This window comes from Saccopteryx bilineata, chromosome 7 (genome assembly GCF_036850765.1).
Source record: "Saccopteryx bilineata isolate mSacBil1 chromosome 7, mSacBil1_pri_phased_curated, whole genome shotgun sequence".
In the NCBI taxonomy this organism is placed as follows: Eukaryota; Metazoa; Chordata; class Mammalia; order Chiroptera; family Emballonuridae; genus Saccopteryx; species Saccopteryx bilineata.
Window position 1 is genome coordinate 47,062,532 of NC_089496.1, and position 27,861 is coordinate 47,090,392.

Consider the following 27,861-nt stretch of genomic DNA (forward strand, 5'->3'; position numbering starts at 1 on the left):
CCGGTCTGACAGTAGTTTAGGAACCATTGCTTCTTTGTTTTCCAAGCTGAACTTGGATTATTTTAATCCATTAGGAAATGCTAAGAAAAGGAGAAAGGGAAGCAAAAAGAACGTGTGTATTATTTGATCGTCCCTGATCCCTCTGGCTATGGACACCCTGTGATTACGAAAATTCAAGGAAAGGTGGTGTTCCTCTTTCCTTCCAGATTTCATCACCAGGATACGAAATTGGAAAGCAAAAGTGGCCAGGTGGGTCTGATGAACATCTCTAACTCACGAGAGGAGGATGAGCTGTACCTGCTGAGGAAGGCAGACAGCCTCTGTTTGGTGTTTTTCTCCTCTCGGAATATCGGAGAGGAAGTGTTTGGGTGTTAGGATGGACTGGATCACGATCTTTTATGACAGGTGAGTGTGGCAGGGGGCTGAGTGTCAGTATTTACTGACTGACTCCTGTGTGCCAGCACTCTGCTCTCTTATTCGCCCCTGTACCCAGTTTACAGCCTTTTAATTCAGCCTGCCTAACATTGTTTGTTATTGAGGGACACACCGTCTGTAATGTTCTCAGTGGAAGGACGATCTTGTTTTCCGCTCAGCTACATGCTTAACGGTCTCTTATTAAGGGGACATTATTCTCAGCGGAGCCTGCTCTAAAAAGTGGACTCGGACGGTGAACTCAGTTCTGAGCCTGACAAGTGAGCCTGTAAGATCCATGTGCTCCAGCCCGCCGGGCGGCAAATTGTGCAGCCAGTATCAGACAGCGGGTAGAAAAAGCAAAATGCAAGTCTCCCTGGAGAACAATGCTGTGGATCAGTGCCATAGCTCATTCTCTCCAAAATATGTTTTGACCCTTAAGGCATTCTTATTCATTAGGATCACTGTTTTTTGGAAGTTCTAGCCTCTAAAAGACAAGGAAATGGAATACATAAACAATACTATTGTTATTTGTGGGAATTAATTAGAAATCACAAAGTTTAGTAAGGAGCCACTGCTGCAGGTCACCTGATAGTCTTTGAGAAAGAGCTCAGAGATCACCCCTGCGGGCAGGGCCTCAGACGGCAGCTTGCTCACTAAGGCAAAAGGGACATTAACTCTCTTTTTTTTTTTTTTTTTTTTAGAGAGGAGGGGGGAGGGAGAGAGAAAGAGAGAAGGGGGAAGAGCAGGGAGAAAGAGAGAGAGAGAGAGAGAGAGAGAGAAGGGGGAGGAGCAGGAAGCATCAACTCCCACATGTGCCTTGACCAGGCAAGCCAGGGTTTTGAACTGGCAATCTCAGTGTTTCCAGGTTGACGCTTTATCCACTGCGCCACCACAGGTCAGACGGGACATTAACTCTCACACTGAACTGTGTCTGCACCCCGAGGTGACATCAGAAGAAAAGGAAATGTTTGTGAACCCCACAACTGAAAAAACAAAACAAAACATGGAGGGCTGCAAACTAAGGTTTCCTTATTTTTAACCATCTCAAAAAGAAATCAGACATTCCACACCGAGGATCATGGCTATAAGAACCTTAGATACACAGTCCAATTTCTCACATTTTTTAAATTAATTAATTAATTTATTTATTTTACAGAGACAGAGAGAGAGTCAGAGTGAGGGATAGACAGGGACAGACAGGCAGGAATGGAGGGATGAGAAGCATCAATCCTTAGTTTTTCATTGCGCATTGCGACACCTTAGTTGTTCATTGATTGCTTTCTCATATGTGCCTTGACCATGGGCCTTCAGCAGATCAAGCAACCCCTTGCTTGAGCCAGCGACCTTGGGTCCAAGCTGGTGAATTTTTGCTCAAACCAGATGAGCCCGCGCTCAAGCTGGTGAGCTCAGGGTCTTGAACCTGGGTCTTCCACATCCCAGTCCACCGCTCTATCCACTGTGCCACCACCTGGTCAGGCCAATTTCTCACATTTTTTAAATTTTATTTTTATTTATTCATTTTAGAGTGGGAAGAGAGAGAAAGAGAGAGAGAGAGAGAGAGAGAGGAGCGGAGGAGCAGGAAGCATCAACTCCCATATGTGCCTTGACCAGGCAGGCGTGGGGCTTCGAACCAGCAACCTCAGTGTTCCAGGTCAATGCCTCATCCACTGTGCCACCACGGGTCAGGAGAATTTCTCACATTTTTTTGACCCTCTGATGATTCTTCGTATCCCTCCCTCTCTTACGATAAATACATGCATACACATGTACACACAACACACACACACATACAAATTCATGATACAACCTTGACAAGAGCCTCTGAGTCTGTTCAGAGGAATGATGATGATAAGGTCCAGCCTACCCTACAGCGGGACTTGAGGAACCTCAAGGGAGAAGAAGATGGTAGCAGTACCCGAGGTTGTCGGCGGGCTGGATCTAGGGACCCAGAACTCCATGGCTTCAAAATGTATCTGAAACTCATCTCGGAGGGCACAGACAGGTCCAGCACCTGACAATGGCTGGCGAGGAGATGATAACCTGAGCTTTTGGGGGCCATCTCAAAGAGTATGAGAATAATTTGTCTTTTGGTTTTAAACTCCCTCCCTCGCAGCTTTCAGTACACGGGTCTTTGTAAGTGTGTCTGAATCTAAGAAGGTGGCTTCATGGCAACGCACACGTTTTTTCTCCTGTTGCCATGGAAACAGCACTGTGCTCGTGTGTCAGGAGCTCTCTCTCTTTCACACACACACACATACACATACACATACACACACACATGCATATTGTATATTAACATATTCCCAGGGAAATGCCTTTTATGTCTTCTCCTGATGTTCTTTATACTTCTAAGAAAGACACTCAGAGCCCAAATTTTACCATCTAATTGTTATCTACCGTCTCCTTTGTTGACATTAAAAATTCTGATTTTTGGTTTTTCTTCAACATAATCTCTCCTGGCAGTGAAATAACCTATTATTTGCCCCTTCGCCTACCCCAGCTTTTCTCCCACTCCTGAGAGGAATGTACGGTACATCTCAATCCATTTAGTATATTAATTACAAAAGAAAAACCTTCTTCAGGTGCTACTGAGTTTCTTCGATGGGTATAGTGATACATTTTATATATTTCATCGTCTTAAATATTCCGTATCTGACATATTATTTTTAACTGGCAAAAGCCACTCTTTGGAAGAATGTTGATGAATCACAAGTTCACGTGAATAGGGGACTATCGTTATCTGGTTTAGTTCTCAATCTATGTAAACTTGAAAAGATACTAAGGAAAATCTGAGGCAGAGAAGTCATTTATTTCAACAAGGATTTGGGGGCACCGACGGTCTGGCGGTGTGTGACCCGGTGCCCTCGAGGGCTGATTCTGGTTATGTGGAGGAGCTCATGACCTACCCCAGGCTGGTGGACGTATGTGTGGTACATGCAAGTCAGGAAACGGGCCTCGGAGTTCACCACCAGCTGCGGGCTTTCACTTCAACTGAGTTAGGCTGTCGAATCGTAAGCTCTAAAATGAGCCGCTTGAACCAGACTATCGCCCATCTCCAAGATGACGCTGCTGTAGTTCAGTTTCACACCCAGGCCCAGTGAGAGATGTGGTTGGTTTAGGAGCCTTAGTAAGACCCACAGTCCAGGCAGTGACTCAGTCTGCACTAGGTGAGGTCTGACACCCCACTCCTACTCAATGCCTTGGCCCACAGGGGGGGATGGAGCTCCTACCTGAGTGTCCCCTCCAGACCATACAGCTTCTTTCATTTGTGTCAAATCTGATTGTCCTTGGTCATACATGCCAAGTCATCCAGCGGCTGCATTTGTTACAGTCAAGGTCAACATCCCTGATGATCAATTCTGACTCCTAATTTTTCTGTAGTCATTGTACATAGGCTCCAAGTACTTGTAGCAATCAATTGCAGTGCCCATCAGCCTCATGTAAAGTGCTCCCAACATGCGGACATCCTTGAAGGCTTCATTTTTCATAAACTCAACACTGATATCCTTCGGTTGAATCTGAAGCATCTTCAAGGTCAGGCACAGAAAGGGAGTTGGTTTTATGTTGCCACCATAGATACCAGCTACAAACAAACCTTAGTTCTGTGGCTTTATTGACTACAAGTTCAGCTTTAACTCCAAAGCACTCCCCTTTCCAGTAGTTGGACTCTTAGATTCGAGTCTCAATGATCTTCTCCGCCAGGTCCTGAGAGTTGGGCGGTGGATGCTGTCTGCATCCTTCACCGTGAGGTTCGCCATCCTGGAATGTGTTCCCTTCGACTTCTGTGGGGTCCTTGTGAGTCATATCCAGGTTTTAAAAAAAATACAAAACAGTGAGAAATGGAGACGGGTGGAGGAGGTGCTATTTAAATAGCGCAGATGAGCATCTTGACATTGGAAATGCCGTCTCTAAGGAACTTCCTTTTGCACAGGGAGTCGCGGATAGAATCAATGATGGCTGCTACACGCTGGTGATTTTTAAAAATTGATTTGAGGGAGAAACATTGATTTGTTGTTCCGTTCATTTATGCATTCATTGATTGAGTCTTATATGTGCCCTGAGCTGAGACTGAACCCCCAACCCTGGCAGACTGGAAGAACACTCTTGGGCTACCAGGCCAGAGCCCACTGGTCCCCTCTCAGGTAAGTGGGACCAGAGGAAGGGCTGGCTGGGGACACAACGTGAACACAGCCTGGGGTGGGGTCGTGGCGTTGGCATGAAATTTTCTCTCCACTTTCTGTCCATGCCCAGTGAGGATGCCTGGCTCCAGCATGGACCCTGTGGCCTCAGGAGGAGTCCAGCTGGTGCAGGTGAGAGCAACGGCAGCTCCACGGCTCCTGAGGCGGGGCCGATGGGAAGTGGAGGGCTTGCCTCTTGCTTTGGGAAGCTTCGCTGCCAGTGAGCGGGCATCCCGCGGGCTGGAGGGCCACCTAAGCCAGAGACTGAGGAAGCTGTTCTTTGTAGACCCACTCAGTCATTGATGAATTCAGCAGATATTTACTGAGTGACTGCTCAGTGCCAGGCATCGTTCTAAGCCCATTCTGAGCATCCCTTTCCTGCTTCCTGATGACTCAAATGCAAGCTGCTTCACCAGGGGCTGCGAGTTTGCCCCCAAATTTATAAAGAACTTACACAACTCCAAAAAAAAAAAATCCAATTCAAAAATGGGCAAAGGACCTGAATAGACACTTCTCCGAAGAGAACATACAGATTGATCAATAGATGTGAAAAGATGCTCAACATCACTAATCATCAGAGAAATGCAAATTAAAACCACCATGAGATATCACCTCACACCTGTCAGAATGGCTGTCATCAGTAAATCAACACACAACAAGTGCTGGCGAGGATGCGGAGAAGAGGGAGCCCTCGGGCTCTGTTGGTGGCAATGCAGATTGGTGCAGCCACAGTGGAAAGCAGTATGGAGGTACCGAAAAAAATTAAAAATGGAACTGCCTTATGACCCAGCAATTACCGTATACTTCTGGGAATATATCTGAAGAAACCTGAAACACTTAATTCGAAAGTGTATGCACCCCTATCTTCACTGCCGTGTTATTTAGAACAGCCAAGGTCCGGAAGCAGCCCACGTGCCCATCAGTAGATGAGGGGATAAAAAAGCTGTGGCACGTCTACACAACGGAATACTACTCGGCTATAAAAAAGAAAGAAATATTGCCCTTTATAACAACATCGATGGGCCTGGAAAGCATTATGCTAAGGGAAATAAGCCAGTCAGAGAAAGACAAATACATATGGTTTTACTCGTATGTGGAATCTAATGAACAAAATGAATGGACAGGCAAAATAGAGACGGACTCACAGAGAGTAGGCTGGCAGCTGTTTGGGGGGTCGCTGAGTGAAAGGTGGAGGGATTGAGCAGAAAAGAAAAACTCGTGGCCACAGACAGCAGTGTGGTAATTGCCAGGGGGAGGGCTTGGGGGAGGTGGAGGAGGGTAATGGGGGATAGATGGTGATGGAAGGAGACTTGATTTAGGGGGGTGAGCACAGAACACAGTGTACAGATGATGTGTTATAGAGCTGTACACCTGAAGCCTACATGATTTTATTAACCAATGTCACCCCAATAAATTCAATAAAAAAAAATTTTTTTTTTTAACAGGGACAGAGAGAGAGTCAGAGAGAGGGATAGATAGGGACAGACAGACAGGAACGGAAAGAGATGAGAAGCATCAATCATCAGTTTTTCGTTGCGACACCTTAGTTGTTCATTGATTGCTTTCTCATATGTGCCTTGACTGTGGGCCTTCAGCAGACCGAGTAACCCCTTGCTCGAGCCAGTGACCTTGGGTCCAAGCTGGTGAGCTTTTTGCTCAAACCAGATGAGCCCGCGCTCAAGCTGGCAACCTCAGGGTCTTGAACCTGGGTCCTCTGCATCCCAGTCCGATGCTCTATCCATTGTGCCACCCACTGGTCAGGCCAATAAAAATTTTTAAAAGAATGCAGCTCTTCTGACATCAGTGATGCCCAAACCCCTCTCACATGTTAATGAGAGAGAGAGAGAAAGAGTAGAGAAGTATGGCAGCTATTTAGCCATTTAATTAATGCACATACTGTATAACATTTTTTAGATTTTGTGACATTAGTGATTTTATCAATTTTTAAATTTTTGTTTGTATTTTCTAGATAAATACCCATGTTTATATCTTTAAAAATCAGAGGGAAACTTTTCTTTCAATAATTGGCTCACAGAGGGCACATTTTCTTGGAAATCAAAAAGGGTGTTCATGCTGTTGTTGTCCAGAGGGCTGCAGCAGGCAGACTTCCAGCAGCCTACTTGTTCTAGCTGTCTTCCCCACAGACTGGAGAGGGGGCTGGTGGACTGCCCTCAGACCTTAGAACATCAGCTCCAGCTTTAAAATATGGCTTCTCAGTCTCTTTTCTTTTTTTATTTTATTTTATTTATTTATTTATTTTTTTCATTTTTCTGAAGCTGGAAACAGGGAGAGACAGTCAGACAGACTCCCGCATGCACCCGACCGGGATCCACCTGGCACGCCCACCAGGGGCGGTGCTCTGCCCCCCAGGGGGCGATGCTCTGCCCATCCTGGGCGTCGCCATATTGTGACCAGAGCCACTCTAGCGCCTGAGGCAGAGGCCACAAAGCCATGCCCAGCGCCCGGGCCATCTCTGCTCCAATGGAGCCTTGGCTGCGGGAGGGGAAGAGAGAGACAGAGAGGAAAGCGCGGCGGAGGGGTGGAGAAGCAAATGGGCGCTTCTCCTGTGTGCCCTGGCCGGGAATTGAACCCGGGTCCTCCGCACGCTAGGCTGACGCTCTACCGCTGAGCCAACCGGCCAGGGCTCTCTTTTCATACGCAACCCCTTTGTGGTCTTAGAGCACTGGTTGGCAAACCGCGGCTCGCGAGCCACATGCAGCTCTTTGGCCCCTTGAGTGTAGCTCTTTGGCCAGCTTAGGAGTACCCTAATTAAGTTAATAACAATGTACCTACCTATATACTTTAAGTTTAAAAATATGGCTCTCGAAAGAAATTTCAATCGTTGTCCTGTTGATATTTGGCTCTGCTGACTAATGAGTTTGCCGACCACTGTCTTAGAGTGTTCGTAGGTGGAAAGGAAAGGACGCCCGTCTCTCTCTCTGTCCTGAGGAATGTGGCACAGGCTGTTGGGATGAGTGGCTGTGGCCAGGCTGATTCGATGGAGAGATCTGACCCCAGCGCAGTGCATAGATGCAGGCTGGCCAGGCACCTCTGTGGCTGGGATCTGCGGAAGGTCTCTAGAGTAAGCCACTGAGTCGTGGAGTTCTGTGGCCTGAGTGGACAGATCTGGTGTTACTTCCACAACAGTGGCTCCCCAAAGGGCCGAGTTCAGTCAGGTCTGATCTGTATAACCAATGATGGAAATAAGGGTAAACTATCCTGTTGTGTGTCTGTGTGTGAGTGTGTGAATGTGCATGTTGTCACCAGCTGTTCTCTCCTCTGAGATAATGTCCTATTTTGGGGTGTTACGTTGGTGTTTTAATGTACATATAATGTTCTTCTCTATAAGTGTCCAGAGTCAGCTCGAAAACGCTGAGCTGAAGGACAACCCTGTTATTGTTTCCTAGGTCTTCTGTGACCTGGTTTTGTCAGTCAATGATTAACTTACATCGGCTAGGAGAGATAATGCCCAGCTTTGGAAATTTACCCCTGTTTCGTAACTGAAAGGATACTAACATTTCCTGAGATTAGACTTTGTGCCAGGACGTCCTCATATCCATTATGGCATTAAAGTCTTCTTAGTAGCTCTGCGAGGTTGGAGACATGACGCCCGTTTACGATAAGAGAAATCTAAAGCGTGGAGAAAACACGCCACTTGATCAAGCTCCTGAGCTGTGAAACAGCAAAGCCTGAATCTGAACCGAGTTTGAGGCCAAAGTCCACAGTCTTTTTTTTTTCCCTGTATTTTTCTGAAGCCGGAAACGGGGAGAGACAGTCAGACAGACTCCCGCATGCGCCCGACCGGCATCCACCCGGCACGCCCACCAGGGGGCGACGCTCTGCCCACCAGGGGGCAATCCTCTGCCCCTCTGGGGCGTCGCTCTGTTGCGACCAGAGCCACTCTAGCACCTGGGGCAGAGGCGGAGGAGCCATCCCCAGCGCCCGGGCCATCTTTGCTCCAGTGGAGCTTCGGCTGCGGGAGGGGAAGAGAGAGACAGAGAGGAAGGAGAGGGGGAGGGGTGAAGAAGCAGATGGGCGCTTCTCCTGTGTGCCCTGACCGGGAATCGAACCTGGGACTTCTGCATGCCAGGCCGACGCTCTACCACTGAGCCAACCGGCCAGGGCCAAGTCCACAGTCTTTTAATCTTACTTGCCTATTCCCAAACTAAAGCCACAGGACAACATATTTTCATCTGGGGTGTACTTTTGATGCCAGTGGAGGGCTGTTAGGAGACTGGCTTTCTAATCCCGAGAGCGGAAGAGAAATCATGAGGAGACTCGAGGCATGCAGGGACTCACTGTTCACAGAGACAATCCTGGCTTGACCAGGCCTGGTTTTAACCGTGACACCGGGGCTTCCTCCTGTCTGCAGAGTGTGTGAGAGCACCTGAAGGGGACCCGGTGAGACCAACTGCCCAAGTCACACTGTGGCCTTGAGTGTACTCCAGAGCTAGACATAAAAACATTCCGGACTACCTCTGCTTCAGTGTCATCTATCCTGAGTTCTCCCTCTGTCAGTAGAACAGTTGATGTTGACTGGATTTCCTGACATGGAAACAAACCATTCATTTGCTCCCCAAAGCCAGGAGCAGGAATTGCCCTTGTATATAATATTTAGTGATATGGGAGCCTGTGTTTATGTCTATAGCCACTACCTTATTTGATCTGTGAGTTACCTGAGTAACTTTTACTATGAAGATGACAAAGAAAAGCTCATGTTGTGCATTTTCAAGAGTTTCAGGTTAAGAAATCAGTTCAAGGGAAGTCCAGTCCCTTGGGCAGAATGACCAAAAGTCTCTAAGCCTTAGGTTGGCAAGCATTATTTAAAAATGTAGCGTCCTGACCCTCCTTCCCGATCAGTAGGGCTGGGGTGGGCGCCTGGGATCAGTGTTTTAACAGAGAAGTCAGGGGACTCAGTGAAGGCACACGACCTCAGGAACACACACTGGGAAACAGTTCTAGGATCCATTCATTCAAGGGGGATATCACTATTCACTTGCTAGATGGAGCCTTCTCCTTTATTATTTTTGTTTTCAACTGATAAAATAAAGAACAAGAGTTTTTTGTTTTGTTTTGTTTTGTTTTTTACCCTACTACAGAAAGGGAACTGCACGGGCCCCCAGATAACAACTCTTTTATTTTTTTTAAGATTTTATTTATTCATTTTAGAGAAGAGACAGAGAGAGAGAGACAGACAGACAGAGAGAAAAGGGAGGGAGGAGCAGAAAGCATCAACTCCCATATGTGCCTTGACCAGGGAAGCCCAGGATTTTGAACCAGCGACCTCAGTGTTCCAGGTCGACACTTTTACCCACTGCGTCACTGCAGATCAGGCTAACAACTCTTTTTCTGCGTATGTTTCCATATAAAAAGGGGGGGGAGGCAAAGAGAAGAATCCTTAGCTGTGGAGAATTCCAGAAGGTTGGGGGGGGGGGGGAATGACTAAGGAATGCTGAAGTTCCAAGAGAGGACGCCCTCACACACGGGCTTCGTAAGGACAAGGAATGTGCTGGGCCCGTCAGCACGAAGGCTACAAATCTGGGCTGAGCAGTCACCCTAATTCAAAAGTCCTTTGGAATTTCCAGATGGTTTTCTGTTTTTATCACGCGGACAAGTCAGCCTATCTGGCAAACGCCGCAGGAAAACGCCACGCCCTGGCTGGCCGCCACGCTTCGCCAAGGTAACGCGTGCGGTGGGCAGGGCTGTCCTCACGAGACTCGGGCGCAGGGAGCCCACCTCCTTGGTCAGCACCCGGGCTGAACCCAGTTGTGAAATAGAGTGAATGGCGTCCCTAACTATGCCAGCGCCCTTGGGCAAGCTGTGACCATGGGAGTTCACGACAAGTGACGGGCATGATGGGTTCCCTGAGGAGGGCGCCCAGGAACCCGAGATAAGGTGGCGGGAGGAAGAGCGGGGCATACGGCTAAAGATACTTAATATATTGTCCCTAACTGATTGGGCACACTAGGCCAGGGAGGACACAGTTTCTTTAGGAGCGTCAAGGCGGAAGGACAGGTAATGGCTCCCCGGAGCCCCGAGCTGAAACAGAGTCAGAGATCACAATCTCAGCAGCGGTCATCTGCCATGATTGATTACTGATACCTGTCAAGGGCTCAACAAGGGGGCGGTGTGTGTGTGTGTGTGTGTGTGTGTGTGTGTGTGTGTGCGTGTGTGTGTCTGAGAGAGAGAGAGAGAGAGAGAGAGAGAGATACTCATTAGCTCTGCTGCAGTTGACATTGAGCTACATTTTAAACTCCTTGGCCTTTGCTGATCTTTCTTTTCAAAAAACACATAACAGCTTTTTGTTTCTCCTCATGAATATACATGGCCATCTACATGCTGCTTGAATAAGAGATTTATAGTAGTTTAGGCAGAATCTCTCAGAGGTATCTGGGCTAATGAGCAGTAAATGCCACTCAGCCTATGTCTCTAAAAGCACGAACAGGGAAACCCCTACAAGTTGACTTTGCCTGCAGAGTCACTTACTCCTTTTGCAGCAGATGTCCAATGCAGCGGGTCCGCCCACGCCCCGGGACCAACTGTCACCCTCGGATCCCCTGAAGTGGATCGTGGCTGTGGTTGGATTTACAACATTTGTCCCTGGGCTTTACAAAGAACACATGGTAATTAATATGAGTTATGACTGAAATCTCCAGCACTTTCCATTGTGACTGAGCTCTCTAGAAACATTTGTACCACTCACTGGTGTTGATGTTCCCTTGCGTTCAGCTGAATAAATGGGAAATAGTACAGACTGGGCACTCACCTTGCCGGCTTACTGCTCCTCTGCCTGGCTGGCTTTTGGCCATTTTTAATAAAATCAAATTTCCTTCTATATTAAATCATCCTGTCTTCAGGGACACTCTCCTTTCTAGAAGGTGTGTTTTCATTGGAAAACACTACCAAATTTTCTAACACCGAAGAGTTTGCTTTGTAGTTTGACCTGAAAGTTTTGGGCTTTTTGCTCTTTTTGGGGGTTGGTGTACTTATGGTGCTGGGTTGTTCTAGTCAGGGTTCTCCAGATAAATAGAACAAATAGGATGCTGGGCAAATAAGTTTGTAAAATGTGATTTTTATGTTTGCTCACTCTGTTAAAAAATGGCGCTGCCCACGTGAATGATGCTGCCCAGGTGAAACTGCTAGTTATCTTCCTGTTTGGGAAGGGCCATTGTTATGCTAATGTTTGCTGGAGGAGGTGTCTTTGTGGGCCCAGGTAGTGTTTTAGAAGGAGGAAGAAGGGGAGGAAGAAGGAAGCCTCCGAGATGGCAGGGTGTTGATGGAGAAGCCAGTTTGTGCAGAAAGGAGAAGGGAGAAGTTGTGCAGATGGGGAACCAGAGGTGACTGAGACTGGTGGGGCCTTTGATTCTGGGAAAACCCGAATGAGTCAGTGGCTTTGTGAGCTCTGAATGAGTGGATTTTGGAGTCCTGTGTGTGTTTTTACTCCCCTGCCGGGTGCGAGGCTAGAATAAAGGCATGGCCCACCAGGATTTGGCTCCACAGTTTCTTTACCATCTGCTCGAATCTAATGGGAACCTGCATGTGCACAGCTGTGACGGCCACGGCTACTGGCCATACATAGGATATATTAATATATAGATATATCTTTTCTATCTCTATCTCTATATCTATATCTATCTATCTATCATCTATCTATTTATACGTGTCGAAAAGTCGCACAATCTGCTACCTGAAACTGGACAACCAGGAAAGCTAGTGGTGTCATTCAGTTTGAGTCTGAAGGCTAAAGCACTGCGGGTGATGTCCAAGGGCAGGAGAAGATGATGTCCCAGCTCACGCACAGAGGGAGTCCTCCCTTCCTCCACCTCTTTGCTCTATTCAAGCCCTCAGTGGGCTGGGTGACACTCACCTGCATTGGTGGGGCCATCTCCTTCACTCAGCCTATAGATTCAAATGCTAATCTTTTCCAGATACACACCCTCCACAGACACACCTAGAAATGTTTTACCAGCTGCCTGGGCATCCCTTAGCCCAGTCAAGTGGATACATAAAAATTAGCCATTGCATGAGTTGAGAACATAAAGCCTTAAAAATGGTTAAGATTTAGAGAAATCATGGTATTTTTTTTAGTTTTCAAAAGATTTGATTGGTAGTGCTAATTGTAGGAAAATGTCACCGGGAGATCCTGTGGGGAAACACAGAGGAAACAGCATCAGGATGGGGAGATGATAGTTTGGGGCCATGTGACCTGCTTTCCGATCAGTGAATTGTCAATTCTGCTTCTTGAGTTGTCAGTATAACTTAGAAGTTCAAGAGCCACATCTGACTTCAAACAAATCCTAACACACCACTTATTAGCAGTGTGACCTTGAGCTAATGATTTAATTTCTCTAAGCCTCAGTTTTGTCAGTTGTGAAATGGAAGAAGTAATAGTTTTATGTTTTCAAAGCGTCACCTTTTGTTTTCGTTGATTTCGCTGTTGTTGCAAAAGCATTATACATACGCCAAAATGTTCTAACTGGGCTGTTACCAAGTTACGTCTGAATACAAACCAAGGCATCAGGATTTGAGGCTGGAAAACACACTCTCAACGTAAGTGCTTAAAGCCGCCATCTCTCTGGACAAGGAAAAGCACTTCAAGTCCAGCTCTCAGGGTTGAAAGTGAGACTCGGGGGAGCTGGGGTAAATTCAGATGTTTTCCTGTAATTTTCTGATCACGTTCACACCAGACTTAAACACTACTAGGGCCTGACCTGTGGTAGCTCAGTGGATAAAGTGTCGACCTGGAAATGCTGAGGTCGCCAGTTCAAAACCCTGGGCTTGCCTGGTCAAGGCACATATGGGAGTTGATTCTTCTAGCTCCTCCCCCCTGTCTCTCTCTCCTCTCTCTCTTTCTGTCTCTCTCTCTCCCTCTCTCCTCTCTAAAATGAATAAATAAAATAAAATAAAAAAATGTTAAAAAAACAAACAAAAACAAAAAACAAAAAAACACTACTAGGAGAATGGAGCAGGGAAACCGCCTCCCCAGCCAACTGCTATCACTCTGTCTCCGGCAGCCACTGTTAACCTCTGGGAGAGAGCGGTCTACAGTTGCCTTCAGGTACTCCGTCCTGTGCCGTCTCCCACATGCCGCGAGCCTCCCGGCTTCCGCCGCCACCACTCTAAAAAGAGCAACAATGATGGATGCTCTCCTGTCAGGGATGATGTCAGGGGTCATCGTTCTCTAACCGGGTGAGAGTGCTGAGTGAGTGAACTGATGATCTTCACTCACTGAGCCTTCTCCTCCTCCGCATGTCCTCTCTCCTGGTTGCCCTCCTATCGCTCTGACTTCCTCCAACTTCCCTGGTTCCTCTTCTTCCTTTTAGCATTATTGCCTCTAATGACATCATCTACAGCTCCAATCTCCACCTGTGACTGTCCTGAGCTGTAATGGCCGGCTGGACACTTGACATCGACACCAGTTTCTAGCAAATATCTCCCGCTGGGCGTGCCTCAGGCTGTACAGACTGTTGCCCCGAACCTGCTCCTCTTGTTCTCCTTAGTCCCCCCCACTCCCCCAGCCTAGTATGCTCCGTAGACCAGCAGCTGAGTCAGTCGGTATTCTCTCTCCCTGTCTCCATATTCAACCCATTACACTTCTGACAAAAGCATTCGGAGACATCTCTCCTCTTCCTGGCTGTCTTCCTGACTGTCGGCAACCCTTTCTTTCCAATCCAGCTTGCTACTTGAGTTTTCTCCGTAACACACAGATCTGATCAGCGTCGGGCCTCAGAGGTCTCCCGAAGGGAGGTCCCTGTTAGCCCGCAACAATGCAGGTTTTTTTGTTTTGTTTTGTTTTTGTATTTTTCTGAAGCTGGAAACGGGGAGAGACAGTCAGACAGACTCCCGCATGCGCCCGACCGGGATCCACCCGGCACGCCCACCAGGGGCGACGCTCTGCCCACCAGGGGGCGATGCTCTGCCCCTCCGGGGCGTCGCTCTGCCGCGACCAGAGCCACTCTAGCGCCTGGGGCAGAGGCCAAGGAGCCATCCCCAGCGCCCGGGCCATCTTTGCTCCAATGGAGCCTTGGCTGTGGGAGGGGAAGAGAGAGACAGAGAGGAAGGAGGGGCGGGGTGGAGAAGCAAATGGGCGCTTCTCCTGTGTGCCCTGGCCGGGAATTGAACCCAGGTCCCCCGCACGCAAGGCCGACGCTCTACCACTGAGCCAACCGGCCAGGGCCAACAATGCAGTTTTATGTTGGCTGTTCCGTTATTCCATCTGGTTAGCACATCCTTTTATTCTCAAAAGCCACCTGTTTAGAGGATGGATTATGCAGTCATCCTACCACGGTTAACAAAATGAAATCCAAACCCTTTGATCTGGCTTACCTTCTTCTGGCCCCAGGCTAACTTTCTCTCTCCACCTTCTTCCCCCTGGCCACCCGCCATTCCCCAAACGTACCAAGCTGCTTCCCATCTCCTCCTCCTTGTCTGTGCTGTTCTCTCTTCCCGAACACCTTTACCCCCACCCCCCACTTCCCACTTCTCACCTCTGCCTTCACCTTCACTGCCCAGCCCAGATAGCACCTGGGCCGTGGCACAGCGGGTCCTGCCCCCTCCCCCCTCCCCCCCCCACCCCACCCCTGTCCCCAGGGCCCAGCTGTGATCCCATAGCAAATTGTTCACACCTCTGTTACAGGCCCTGCTTTGAATGTGGCACAACACCTGGCACATGGCAGGCCTTCAAAAGCATTTTGAAAGAGAGGTTTTAAAGAAGCATGAAACCGCGAGTATTTTCTCTGGCTCTGATCAGAATTAAGAGCTTTTATCCTCCATATGGGTCTTGCTTGAGAAAACCCAGCCTGTCAGAGCCAAGTGCATTTCTCCTTCCTCTGTAGAGTAATAAGGAGAATAATGACTGCTGCCCGAATCTCCGATGCGGCCTCGAGAGGGTGATAAAAAGAAGTCCTGCTGTCCAAGTAGAACATGTTGAAATGAAGAGTGAGAGGAGCCTGCCCATCTCCCGTCATCTGTCCCCATAGCCTGGGGCGTGCGGAGGATGGGGGCAGGGGAGTCTGAGATCTGGCAGGTGGTTAAATAGAGAGTGCACCTTCGGGAGGCCAGAATGAATGATCTCAATAGAAATGAAACTAATTACAAGATTAACCATTTTTTTGAACAGGCACATGGGTCATATACTGCGCTAAAATTTTTACATACCACTTCTTTCTGAAAAGCCGATCTCGTAAGATGGACGGACGTTGTGATTTCCCACTTTACATTGGAGGAAACTGAAGCTCAGAGAGGTTGCGTAATTCACCAAGGGCACAAAGCTAGTAAGTGGATGGGGGTACATAATCAGAATACTAATTATGCACACGTATGCTCCAGGGTCTCTATGAAGTAGGCTGCTTGGCCCTTACAACCACCCTATGAGTTAAGATACGGTTACCTCTCTGTTATCAGACGGAGAAGCCTTTAAGTAACCAGTCCAAGGTCACATAGCTAGTAAGAAACTGTGCTAGTCAGCTAATTCCAGAAGCCACATGGCTGGTCATTCCATTACCTTCTCTGTCTTCCAGGTCTGTTTGAGTTGGCTCTCTGAGCTCATTCTCCATAGCTAGCATCCATCAAGTATTCTTCCCTTACTCATCAAAGTGTAGTCTGTGGACCAACAGAGTCGATATCACCTAGAAGGTGTGTTAGGAAGACTCTTGAGCTCTACTCCAGCTCCAGGGAATCAGAATCTGTTTTGTAACAGACCAGGTCCTGGTCTAAACTAGGGGGTCTCAGTCTTGTCTGCAGGTTGCACTTCCCTGGGGAGCTTTAAAGATTCCTGATGTCTGGGCCGCACTGACAGAATTCTACATTAACTGTCTGAGTGCGGTCTGGCTATTGGGCTTTTAAAAGCTTCCCAGGGGATTCTGGTGCGACAGCGGTCCCGAAAACCACTGCTTGAAGCAAAGATAGCCGCTGGTTCCTTCCTTCCTTCACTCATTCCCTCCTTCTGTGCACCTGACCTCGTGGAAGTACAAGCACAGCTTGCTGGAGAGATGGACAAACAAACAATTCTAATATCGTAGAATAAGCAGCGTGAAAATCATTATCCCAAGGACCAGGGAAGATCCAGAGGCAGGCCTGACGTCCGGGTCTGCAGGAAGGACTCAAGGCAGAGTGCTCACAGAAACTCCATTAACCCCAAAGATGAGTAGAAGCTCTCTTGGATTCGTGAGAGGGATGGTGAGCTGGTGCGGGTGAGTTCTGTGTGTACTATGAAAGTGAGATGCATACAATTCTAGGCTGTAACATATGATTGAGATCATTTAATGAATCCACTGGAGTCCTGACTTCTTTGTCTTGCTCCCATTCAGAGAAACATATTTTATGTCAGCCCAGAATAGATAGAAATTTTCATGAGATGCTTACCTTCGCTACATATGATGCACTTGGACTTTTCTAGGCTCTCAATACTCTTTCTTTAGAAAAAAAGAAATCCTGGTCATATTTAACTGACCCACTAACGGATCACAACCCCCGGTTTGAAAGACCTGACTTAATCCCTTCGATGTTCACAGAGGAAACAGTAACCCAGAATAACTAAACTTGGCCTGGAAGAGGAAAGAAAAAATGTGTTCAGATTCCCAGGTGCAGGATTGGGGTTAGAGACAAAGAAAGCCTTTCTATGGTATTGGTTGTTGGATTGTTCAGAAGGATGTGCCCTTCCCGGAAGTCCTACCCACTTTCTAGGTGGCTGAGGCAGAGCTCTATAAAGAAGGCAATGTGGTGAGTTAACAACTGAGGTGTCCAAGTGCTTTCTAGACCCACTGAAATATCCTGGATGGATCAATAATATGGAGCAGGAATTTCCAGGTTAGCTAGGTTTGGGGAGGGCCTACCTGGGACGGAAACCTTTTATACTTTTTTCTAGTATACAGGACTCCCAGCCATTCTGATAGGCACCCTCCCCACTTCAAGGTCAAAATTCCAGCTGACAGTAAGCCCTATTGTTCTGATTATTGGGGGCATATCCTATCACTTCAGACAGGAAAATCAAAGGTGAGAACCACTGATCTCGCTAGCAATAGTTCCCCACCTTTGAGGTTTCGGAGACCAAGGAAAATTCAAAGTGAGTTCAGGAATCAATAGCAGGGTGCCAACATTTTATTGTCCCAAATAACAAAAATTTAAAAACCCCAAATAAACAAAAAAGCAAATCTCCCCAAATCTACTGTCAAAAGAGTAGAAAGGACCTAATCTTAAACTAAAGTCTTATAGATTGAATACATTTAAGAAAATTTTAATTCTGGTAAACATCTATAACATAAAATTTATCCTTTTAACCATTTTTAAAGTTTCAGTAGTTATCATTATATTCAAACATTGTGCAACCAATCTCCAGAACTCTTTGCACCCTGCAAAACACACCATACTCATTAACAACACCCTAGTTCCCTCTTTCCCCAGCCCCTGACAACCACCATTCTACTTCCTGTCTCCATGAATTTCACTTCTCTATGTCCCTCATACAAGTATGATACAATTGTACAGTGTTTGTCTTTTTGTGACTGGCTTATATCACGTAAACTAATGTCTTCAAGATTCATCCGTGTTGTATGTAGCATGTCAGAATTGCCTCGCTTGTAAAGTCTGATGAATATTCCATCATGTGTATAGATCACATTCTGTTTACCCCATTCATCTGTTCACAGACACAGGTTGCTTCCACGTTTTGGCTGTTGTGAATAATGCTGCTATGAACGTGAGTGTACAAATATCTGTTTAAGTCCCTGCTTTTCACTCATTTGGGGTACATACCAGAGGTGGGATTGCTGGATCATGTGGTGGTAACTGTATGCCTACTCTTTTGAGGAACCATCATACTGTTAACATTTAGCTTTCCATAGATATAAGAAAAGCATTGACTTCATTGTCCTAATTTTTCTTATTTCACTGTGAACACTTCATCACAGACTGGTGTTGGTCCATAGATCGGCGCCTGGAATTACTGTTCCAACAGGGTATACGCTTCTTCCTGGGGCTATTCACGCTTCACATGGATTCTTTAGATGTTGCCTAACAAGAAAGATAATTCTTTTAAATCACAAAATATCCATTAAGCAGTTTAGAAAGTTACACAAAAGCCATTAGCTTGATTGTCCTAAATATGAAAAACAAGACAGTTTCTGTTATTCAACTTATCAAGCCAGCGGCCATCCCAGGTTTGGCTATGGGTCACTGTCATTCTAGTATTGTGACTTGAAGGTAACAGACATGATTTCCCCTGCTTACGGAAACCCTAGGGGAGATGGCCTGGCTTCCCAGAATCTCATTTCTCTGAAGTTCCCGTGTATCAGACGAAATGGGGCGCGTTCAGGATGGTATGGCCGTAGACTCCCGTGTATCAAGCTAAGTAAATTTTCTGCTTGGTGGGGCTTAAAGTTTTTTTCTTTTAAGTTCTTTGTGAGCTCCAGAAGAAATTCTTTTGTTTTTTTTTGTTGTTGTTTTTTTGGGTTTTTTTTTTTGTATTTTTCTGAAGCTGGAAACGGGGACAGACAGTCAGACAGACTCCCGCATGCGCCCGACCGGGATCCACCCGGCACGCCCACCAGGGGCGATGCTCTGCCCACCAGGGGCGACGCTCTGCCCACCAGGGGGCGTTGCTCTGCCCCTCCGTGGTGTCGCTCTGCCACGACCAGAGCCACTCTAGCGCCTGGGGCAGAGGCCAAGGAGCCATCCCCAGCGCCCGGGCCATCTTTTGCTCCAATGGAGCCTTGGCTGCAGGAGGGGAAGAGAGAGACAGAGAGGAAGGAGGGGAGGGGGTGGAGAAGCAAATGGGCGCTTCTCCCATGTGCCCTGGCCGGGAATCGAACCCGGGTCCCCCGCACGCCAGGCCGACGCTCTACCACTGAGCCAACCGGCCAGGGCTGAAATTCTTTTGTTATTGAGACTCATGAGCTATTATCAAATAACTTTCATTCAGTAGAAAAAAAAATCCTGCTATATTAAAATGAAATTCTAATTGTAGCTGTCATACTCCTCATTAATACTGGTCTTGACAATATTTTTCACGCCTTTATCCAATTCTTGGTGGAGGTGAAGAGAGCAAACTTATTACTCGTATGCCATCTGTCAAAAGATGTACCGGAAAAACCATATAGACGTTCATCTGAACGTTTAATTGAAATGTTATGTTTTACTGAATTACAGATTTCTTCTGTTTCCTCCCTGGAATCGCCATGAATCACTATTTCAACAGATGATACATTCTAAAAAGTAACAAATTGTCATTACCAAACCTATGAATCTGCTGTTTGCACAGGCCACGTGTGAAGTTCCTTCCTATTTATCCTTTCCTTTTGTGCTCAACTCACAGACGCAACTGAATTCTGGAAATGTTTTTTTTTTTTATCTCTCTCATATTTCTGACATCAAAACCGAGGAAGACATGCCTTATGGAGTGTTTTTTTTTTTTTTCTTACCCTTTCTTAGCTGAATCTGAGTACTTTTAGGGCAGCACATTTTATTTTCCCATCTGTATGATGTGCTTGAAGCTGGGTATTTATTTACGTGTCATAAAAGAAAATGTTGTAAATGCATGGAGAAAAATGCATGGCATTGCACAATCGAATTATTTCATGCTGTCTCGGTTCTGCTGGTCTCAGTGAGAAGGCTGGCTGTAAGAGAGGTTTGGGCATTAGTGTTCTAGAATTTAATATTTAGATATCTGCTCTTCATCGGCACATTTTGCCCAGGGGATCGACATGAAAATGGATCTGCCTCCAATTATTGATACGACCTCTAGAATCTTCTTCCATTCCTACTTCTGCTGCGGGTCAGCCTCTCATTTTTTTATTTTTTATATTATTATTTTTTATTATTATTATTATTATTTTGTATTTCTCTGAAGCCGGAAACGAGGAGAGACAGTCAGACAGACTCCCGCATGCACTCGACCGGGATCCACCCCGCACGCCCACCAGGGGGCGATGCTCTGCCCCTCCGGGGCGTCGCTCTGCCGCGACCAGAGCCACTCTAGCACCTGGGGCAGAGGCCAAGGAGCCATCCCCAGCGCCCGGGTCATCTTTGCTCCAATGGAGCCTCGGCTGCGGGAGGGGAAGAGAGAGACAGAGAGGAAGAAGGGGAGGGGGTAGAGAAGCAAATGGGCGCTTCTCCTATGTGCCCTGGCCGGGAATCGAACCCGGGTCCCCCGCACGCCAGGCCAACGCTCTACCAATGAGCCAACCGGCCGGGGCCTTTATTTTATTTTTTATTGTGGTATAACATACATAACATAAAATTCACTGTTTTAAGAACTGTTACGTGTACAGCTCAGTGGCTTTAAGTACATTCGTATGTTTGCATGGTTGGGCAAACCCTTCAGCAGACAACAGCCTTCAAAGTCCAGCCTTGCTTCTAATTTTGCCCCCATTCGAGAAGGAATTAGAAATCTTCTGTCTGTCCACTTATTTGCACCATATGCAAAGGAGAAAAAAGGAAAAATGGAAGGGGCGCTCTTTGCTGTTTCTTCTGTGCTTTGGGCGTCCTGGCTGGTGAGGATGGACGCAAGTGAGGTTCTAGGGGCACAGAAGGGTGAGGGCCTGCGGCACCTGTTCCGTCCCCGGCGCAGGTCAGTCCTTGCTCAGGACACCGCAGCTACAGTGACCGCTCTGTGAACTAGAAAACATACATGTTCTTAGACTTATTTGTCATTCAAGCGTCTGGCCACCCGGAGCACAGAAAGGGTTTTAGAAGGACGATCTTTCTCTTTAAAGTGCGCATTAATCATCATTTCAAAAAATTAAGAGGCAAGCGTTTTAGATGGTTGGACTTTGCACCAGAACACACAAGCATAAAGATGCCCGACCAGCCAGCCGTGGCTGCACCCGGAACAGCTGAGGTCACCTTGGCTGCACTCCTGAGCCCCCTTGGGAGTGGTGGTTAGGGGCGTTTGGGGGGGGGGAGGGGCATCACAGAGGAGGAGCCCACTGATGCAAACTGCTTCAGGTTCCCAGCCTTTGGCAGTGCGGTTTTGTATCACTAGATGTCAGTGTGGACTTTCCCAACTGCCACCTTGTGTCCTGTGCAGGGGATGTACCAGACATCACCCCGCGGCCCTTCTGCAGGTCCTAGCATAACACGGGGCTATTTCCGGAGACATCATTTCACCAAATAGACAGTAGATATTCTGACTTTCTGGAGTTCTTTTAAAACACGGAAACCCTGAGCCAAAGACTGCTGTTTTTTGAGGATTTTTTTTTTTTATGAAGCTGGAAACGGGGAGAGACAGTCAGACAGACTCCCGCATGCGCCCGACCGGGATCCACCCCGCACGCCCACCAGGGGTGACGCTCTGCCCACCAGGGGGCGATGCTCTGCCCCTCCGGGGCGTCGCTCTGTTGCAACCAAAGCCACTCTAGCGCCTGGGGCAGAGGCCAAGGAGCCATCCCCAGTGCCCGGGCCATCTTTGCTCCAATGGAGCCTTGGCTGTGGGAGGGGAAGAAAGAGACAGAGAGGAAGGAGAGGGGGAGGGGTGGAGAAGCAGATAGGCGCTTCTCCTGTGTGCCCTGGTCGGGAATCGAACCTGGGACTTCTGCACGTCAGGCTGACGCTCTACCACTGAGCCAATCGGCCAGGGCAAGACTGCTGTTTTTAATGTGGTGACATTCTAATCCCAGAGCCTGCACTGGGGAGGCAGCATACAGGCTGTTTGGGGCAGGTCACGGGAAGTCCCAGCTGGCACTTTGGGTCTTTTAAAAGCAGTTTGTTACCTCGGCTACCTACCTGTCATGCCCGCCTTCAGGAAACCATGGTGACCTATGCGTCCATGCCTCCAGGGTGAGCCAAGAAGCCAAGAAAAAAATATGTGTATGGTTAGCAACGTGAGGATTTCATGGCCATGATTACAGTTGCTTTATTTTGTTTTGTTTCTGAGGTAGCTTGTAATCAGGGGACTTCTGCAATCTTAAAGAACAGTCAGTAAATTTGTTTCCTATTGCTGCTATAACTAATTACCACCAACTTAGTTCCTTAAAACAACATAAATTCATTCTCTTAACAGTTCTAGCAGTCAGAAATCTGGAATGGGTTTCCTTGGGCTAAAATGAAGATGTCAGCAGGGCTGTGTTCCTCTCGGAGGCTCTCAGAAATCATCTATTTCCCTGTCTTTCTAGCTTCTAGAAGCTACTGGCATTCTTTGGCTTCCTGGCTTCCTCCTATCTTCAAAGCCAACAATAGCCAATCGACTCCTTCTCGTCCTTCGTCCTTCGCTGCTCTGCCTCTGTCTCTCCTCTTCCCTCTTTCCCTTGTAAAGGAATTTGTAATTACATTGAGCCCGCTCAGATAATCCAGGACAATCTCTTTATGTCAAGACCTTTGATTTACATCTTCAAAGCCCCTCTTGCCTTGTAAGGTAACTTATTCACTCACAAGTTCCAGGCCAGATTTGATGAGGGCATGGCCAGCCTCAGGTGGGCATTTTTCTGCCTAGCACAGTCATAACCATATTTCCCCGTGTATAAGACAATCCCATGTATAAGACGCACCTTAATTTGGGGGCCTGAAATTTGAAAAAAGAGGTGTATTACATAAAGTTATTGAACTCAAGTTTTATTCATCATAAAATTCATACCACTCCTCATCCATGCAAAAAAGCGGGAAATGCAAGTAAATAATCTACAACCACTGTATAAGACGCACCCAGTTTTTAGACCCCAAATTTTTTGAAAAAAGGTGCATCTTATATGTGGAGAAATATGGTATATTTGAAAAATAATATATGATGCAATGTTTGAGGTACTGATCTTTTTAATAGGCTAATTCAGCATAGTAGAAAGCTGCTGTTTTTTTGTTTGTTTGTTTGTTTGTTTGTTTTTATTCATTTTAGAAAGGAGAGAGAGAGAGAGAAGGGGGGAGGAGCAGGAAGCATCAACTCCCATATGTGCCTTGACCAGGCAAGCCCAGGATTTCGAACCGGCGACCTCAGCATTTCCAGGTCGACGCTTTATCCACTTGCCACCACAGGTCAGGCCGAAAGCCTCTGTTTGTACAGTAGACCGTGTTGGAAAATAGCAAGGCCTGAACTTCCTTTGCGCCTGGAATGTTCACAATGAAGAAAAAGAAATGGGCCACACCCGGCATGAGCATTTGGTTGCTCTCCAATGACTGTGCACAGCACTAACGCTGCTGCCCCCTGTGTCTCCCCATTTCAAGATGTCTGTCCTAGGAACAGCACCAACGGACACACATGGAGCAGGAGACATGGTCCCAGTGCTGAGAGGCATTGTGTAGAACGGCAGCCCCTGCTCTGAGAAACCTGGCGAGGGCGACCTGTTCATCCCTCCCTGCAACTCCAACATGGCACTGGATGCGCAGAGCCAACAGGACTGAACCCCACGCCTCACCACACCTAATAGCTGGTTTCGTTCTGTGTTGTAAAGCTGAATTCATCTCCCCGCTTGTGAATCTGCTGTACCTCAGCCCCCCAAGTCTTCTGCTTCACTGTGCTTGCCTACCTCCTATCAGTAAATTCTCCCCTAATTCCTGCCTGGGATCCTTCTAGGCTGTAAATATAGTCATGCGACTTCCTGTTTATGAAAGTGGCTCCCGTCTGCCTCCTGGATTAGTTCCAACCCCGTAAGCCAGAGCACCAGGCCAGCTGGACCCCGCCACACCTGCTTTTCCAGCCTGTCTGCTCTCCTCCTCACCTCGGACCCTTCATTCCAGCTGTCATGAGCCGTGTGCGGCTCTCCTCTCCAGATGCTCAGTGCTCTCTCCTGCTTCCTGCTCCCTCCGCCTGGAATGCTGGTGGCTGCTTTGGCCAACCCTCTCAAGGCTCAGCTCAGTGTCTCTTCTGGGAATGCGTCCTTGTCTGACACCCAACCCCCATCCTTGCCCTCAGCTCCAGCATGCATTTGCTACACTGCATTTGATCATCTTGTTATTTATATCTATGTCCCTGTATAGGCTCTAAGGTTTTTGAAGGCAGGGACCCTGTTTGGTTTAACTGTATCCCCAGAGCTAAGCACAGGGCCTGGCACATTACAACTTCTTAGTCACCTTTTGTTTAAGGAATGAAAACATCTCCAGTGTGCGTCCCAAGGTGTCCTGATGGTTCCACACATTGGAGTTGACCCCGTTCAGGGCTATGTGCCAAGACCCACTGGATTTAAACCCATATTCCTAGTGTGTAGCCAGAATCCAGCTCGTTTCTGGGAAATAGGATGTGGCAACTTGAACAGTAGCTCTGATGGCTCAATCCTCTCTTGTTGAGGCAGATAGTCCTACAACCAGGGGCTAAGCATTTCTAACCTATGCTTCACCTGAGGACAGGTATCAATCAGCAGCAACTGGAAGGGAAGGGAACTGGTCCCCTAAGGGGGACCGTCCCGGCTGCAAAGTGTAGAAGATAGCAAATTTAACACCGAGACAGACTGATTGTGATAATGACAGCCTGGAGGGTCCGTAGTGACTCAGGACAGGTGTTGTCACTGCTGCCCCTCGCAATCCACAGGAGTCACTCGCTGTGTCCCTGGTGCAGATTGTCTCGGGTCTTTAGAAGCAGACACTGTAAAGAGTTAAAAGTAAAACAGAAACAGACTTTCTGTCCCTGCGAGGCTTATGCAATCAAGGCCTAAAATAAGGGCCTGGCCGTCATTGGGGCTTTCCTCCACCTCTGGGGGAAGAGGTGGTCAGGGAAAATGTTTTATAGTACCTTCTAACCGTTCATGTAGAACCACAGTGATTTAAACAAGTGACAGGAGGCAGGGAAGGAGGTGCCTATGCGCTGGAGGGTTGGAGGAGGGACCGCGTGTGTTATACAGCAGGAGCTATTGTTTTCCTCCAAGCTGTTCACTTCCGTAGGCCGAGAACATCCCCATGACACCTTTCCACTAGATTTTATGTCTTTTCAACAGTCTGGCCCTAATACAGATCCGGATTCCTTTATTCCACTGTGTGTGGGGTCTGAGAGATTTCTTCATAAAGAAGGAAAAGCAGGCCCTGGCCAGTTGGCTCAGCGGTACACCGTCGGCCTAGCGTGCGGAGGACCCGGGTTCGATTCCCGGCCAGGGCACACAGGAGAAGCACCCATTTGCTTCTCCACCCCTCCGCCGCGCTTTCCTCTCTGTCTCTCTCTTCCCCTCCCGCGGCCAGGGCTCCATTGGAGCGGAGATGGCCTGGGCGCTGGGGATGGCTTTGTGGCCTCTGCCTCAGGCGCTAGAGGGGCTCTGGTCGCAACATGGCGACGCCCAGGATGGGCAGAGCATCGCCCCCTGGTGGGCAGAGCGTCGCCCCTGGTGGGCGTGCTGGGTGGATCCCGGTCACGCGCATGCGGGAGTCTGTCTGACTGTCTCTCCCTGTTTCCAGCTTCAGAAAAATTAAAAAAAAAAAAAAAAAAAAAAAAAAAAGAAGGAAAAGCATTGGGGTTGTGGTGGTTTTTGTATTAGGGATTTAAAATGAGGGCTGTTAAAGAGATTTGTGTGTGTGTGTGTGTGTGTGTGTGTTATTAAAAATTGTAAGCCAAAGTGGATAGTGAGAATAGAGCATAATATAAATATTTAAGTTCTTATTAATATTCCATACCGTTTTGATAAGCAAGGATTGTTATTTTTGTTAGCAGGTGCTGACATTGTGTCTCGAGTTGTTTTCAGAGAGGAAAATGACGATGGAATCGATGCTTGACAGAGCTCGGGGACCTGGTCACTGATGAACATAAAACGCTCTCACAACACGTTAAATCCTATTCAGGGCCTCGAAGACTCCTTAGTGAAAGTGTAATTTAACTACCCTGTAGAATCAAGAGAAATTTTAAGAAGCTTTAATATTAGAGATTTCAAATCACTAGTCCCTGGTCTCTTAATGACAATTACACGTCATATATATGCATATATACACATATACATACATCTATCCCCTGGTAGAAACGGTAGAAAGATGTGGGTTTGTCATCATGACCTGTCATATTGATTAGTGATGTACATACTTATTAACAAACTACTGCTAAACAGTTATTAACAGTAAATCCTTAATTGTGGATAATGCATTAAATTTACACAAAATGATAAAAATCAATGTCGGTGAGTACCAGTATAGATTATATTAAGCGTCACAATTCACAAACTGCCAGAGGTTGTAATCATTATGCAAATGATTACAACCTGCTGGGGATAATAACATTGAAATGAAAATCCGTGTCTCTATTAACACATTTCAAAGTATTTTCAAACACATACTGGGTCTTTTGAGACTCAACTGCTCTGTGAGACTGGTTTTAAGGTAGTCTGCATTTTACAGAGAAAACAGGCATAGCCAGCCAGGTGAAGTGGCTTGCCCTAAACCCCTCCGCCAGTGCTGGACAGAGCCAGGCCCCACCCCTGGCCAGAGCTCCCCCATTCCATGGTGTGCGTTTCCAGTCCTGTCGTGATCGGCTCCCTCCTCTGGAAGATAGGAATGATTGATTAAAGAATCAATGAGAGTCAAGAAAAGAATTTGACTTACTCGTGACAGAAAAATAAGTGTTCCATACATTATTCAAATTATTGATGTTCTCTGAGAAGTGATCCAACACTGTGTTTTCCTGAGTATTCCTCCACATTAACTTTAGTTTCAGAATTTAAGATACAAGTGTCTGATGACCATGAAAGTCCAAACCAGTGTGTTCTGTAGGATGTATTAAGATAAGCTTTAATGTTTAGATGGTCTGTTTCTTTCTTTAAAAGGTGAACTGTAATAATAGAGAAACGGTCTATTTGAAGATAGGTAATTATACATATAGTCCTATAGTTTAGAAAAGAGACCAGGTAACGTATAGCACTTGACAATAAAATAAAATAAAATAAAATAAAATAAAATAAAATAAAATAAAATAAAATAAAATAAAATAAAAGGCAAAGCCATAGCCATCTTTTAGAGGAAAATTGGGATGGCAGAGACTTTAGAGAAGAGGACAGGGCTGGGCTGGGACGAGGACAGGGCTGGGACAGGCTGTCGGAGGGCTCTGGGTCCGACTGGATGGGAACCGGAGGTCTTCTGCCCCTGCGTGCATCTGCTGTCCCACACATCCAAGGTCTGATCTAGAATAGCTTTTTTTTTTTTCTTCCATTTTTTTTTCTGAAGCTGGAAACAGGGAGAGACAGTCAGACAGACTCCTGCCTGCGCCCGACCAGGATCCACCCCGCACACCCACCAGGGGCGACACTCTGCCCACCAGAGGGCGATGCTCTGCCCATCCTGGGCATCGCCATGTTGCGACCAGAGCCACTCTAGCACCTGAGGCAGAGGCCACAGAGCCATCCCCAGCGCCCGGGCCATCTTTGCTCCAATGGAGCCTTGGCTG

The 27,861-nt window shown here is 47.2% G+C and overlaps 2 long non-coding RNA genes and 1 other non-coding gene across 5 annotated transcripts; 1 reads left to right on the forward strand and 2 right to left on the reverse strand.

Annotated features, from left to right (window-relative positions):
* LOC136310862 (uncharacterized) lies at positions 1-26,369 on the forward strand. Of its 3 annotated transcripts, XR_010726627.1 has the most exons (4): positions 1-112; positions 207-405; positions 18,239-18,288; positions 26,146-26,369. It is a non-coding gene; the product is annotated as an uncharacterized lncRNA (long non-coding RNA). The 3 variants fall into 3 exon arrangements; XR_010726625.1 differs by having other exon boundaries at positions 10-405; XR_010726626.1 differs by lacking the exons at positions 18,239-18,288; positions 26,146-26,369 and adding exons at positions 4,346-4,556; positions 4,666-6,829 and having other exon boundaries at positions 10-405.
* Positions 14,694-14,769, reverse strand: TRNAA-UGC (transfer RNA alanine (anticodon UGC)). The gene has a single exon. It is a non-coding gene; the product is annotated as a tRNA-Ala (tRNA).
* LOC136310861 (uncharacterized) lies at positions 20,790-25,642 on the reverse strand. The gene is made up of 3 exons (XR_010726624.1): positions 24,233-25,642; positions 22,311-22,357; positions 20,790-21,203 (listed from the first exon to the last, which is right to left on the reverse strand). It is a non-coding gene; the product is annotated as an uncharacterized lncRNA (long non-coding RNA).
* Positions 26,370-27,861: the final 1,492 nt, after the last annotated feature.